This window comes from Olea europaea, unplaced genomic scaffold (genome assembly GCF_002742605.1).
Source record: "Olea europaea var. sylvestris unplaced genomic scaffold, O_europaea_v1 scaffold1128, whole genome shotgun sequence".
NCBI classification, from domain to species: Eukaryota; Viridiplantae; Streptophyta; class Magnoliopsida; order Lamiales; family Oleaceae; genus Olea; species Olea europaea.
Window position 1 is genome coordinate 233767 of NW_019228659.1, and position 1466 is coordinate 235232.

The 1466-nt window shown below is 37.3% G+C and overlaps 1 long non-coding RNA gene across 1 annotated transcript; it reads right to left on the bottom strand.

Annotated features, from left to right (window-relative positions):
• Window positions 1–809: 809 nt before the first annotated feature.
• LOC111373413 lies at window positions 810–1368 on the bottom strand. The gene is made up of 3 exons (XR_002698945.1): window positions 1251–1368; window positions 1028–1166; window positions 810–914 (listed from the first exon to the last, which is right to left on the bottom strand). It is a non-coding gene; the product is annotated as an uncharacterized LOC111373413 (long non-coding RNA).
• Between the last annotated feature and the right edge of the window lie 98 nt (window positions 1369–1466).

The following is a 1466-nucleotide window of genomic DNA, read 5'->3' on the forward strand; positions in this document are numbered from 1 at the left end:
GCATTTGTTTCTGATTTAGGGATGACATAATCAAGGGGGAAGTCTGCTGTGAATGGAAAAATAGTGGCAAAGGTAACATGTTTGGTAATCGAGTTTCAAGTTCTCTGGCCAAGGATGAAGTGTCAAAATTTAAGGAATAAAGTATATTCTGCTCAAACAGAATTCTTTCTGAACATGCATTTTTCCTCCCATTTTCAGCCTATTGTATGGGTTCTGTAGGGAGTGCTAGAATGCAAAATATTCCCCCGTAAAATATTCAGGTATGAGGAACATCAATACATGATTTACAGAACATGGTACTAGCATTTGCAAGTGACTCAGGTTTACGGGGCAAGGTGGGAACATTGGAGTAATTAGTTTGAAATCAGTCATCAATTACCTCTTCTGGAACAACTGACGAAGCGCATTCAGGAAAACTGCTAGCAACACTAAGCCATGCACAACAATGTTGGGGACGACCTTCAGGCCCAAACATGGTGTTCCGAAAAACCTATATTGCCCTTTCAAATTAAGAGTCAAAAATATATGAGATAATTAAAGATTATGTCATCCTAACTTACAGTTGTAAGCTGCTGGTGATAGAAGTAAAGTCTCTTCAGACTCCCATATTTTGAGAACTGATTTTCAAGTTCATCTACACATCTGCCTCAATACAAAACTCGTTAGTTACAGTGATGAACAAACTCTAGTCCATTTGAGAGTAGAATAACTTTTGGAACCTAAATCTTCAGAAAATTGCTGAGACAGCAAAGAAAANGGCATTCTAATCCCAGTGTCTACATTCCATAAGTGGCATGGAGAGATGACAGTCATTTACCTCCCTCAGTACGAAGACATGGTTAAGAACACAGATAGGTTCCATGTCGTTCATGATTGAGCAAAGATTTGTCAACCTCTGCATTGCAGCTTCTAACCTGTCAACAAATTAGAAAACCAGATTAATATTCAAACATTGAGAAATTAAATTTCAAGTACTTGTATTTTACAGTGCAATACCAAACTGCATAATTAGTTGAGAATGACTTACATTTGATAGAATTATCATTTTCAGGATAGCTCTCATAGCCTGGTAACTGAAAACTGTATGCCACTTTTGGGGATTTTGCTGAAGGAACAGAGATTCTGGATGTCAAATTCATGAGATTTGCTGCTTGCTCAGGGAGAAGCTGAAAATTCATAAAATTAGTTAAAAGAGTACATAACAGACTTGATTAGATCCTAATCTCAATAGAATGAGAAAGAATACTAACCTGCGTTTCCAGAGAGCCAAACCCTCCTTCCGAGTCAAGAATATTAATTAAACCTTCCAGTCCTCCCATGATGGATTCAACAAGGGATTCAACATATAGAACTGCATCGCAACCAATTTTAGTCGCCTGTGTTGTAAAGAAGTTGAAGTTATTCCATAGGCCAATAGACCATGGTTCTATTGCAGGTAAAATGTTGAAGATAATGTCTAATAAATT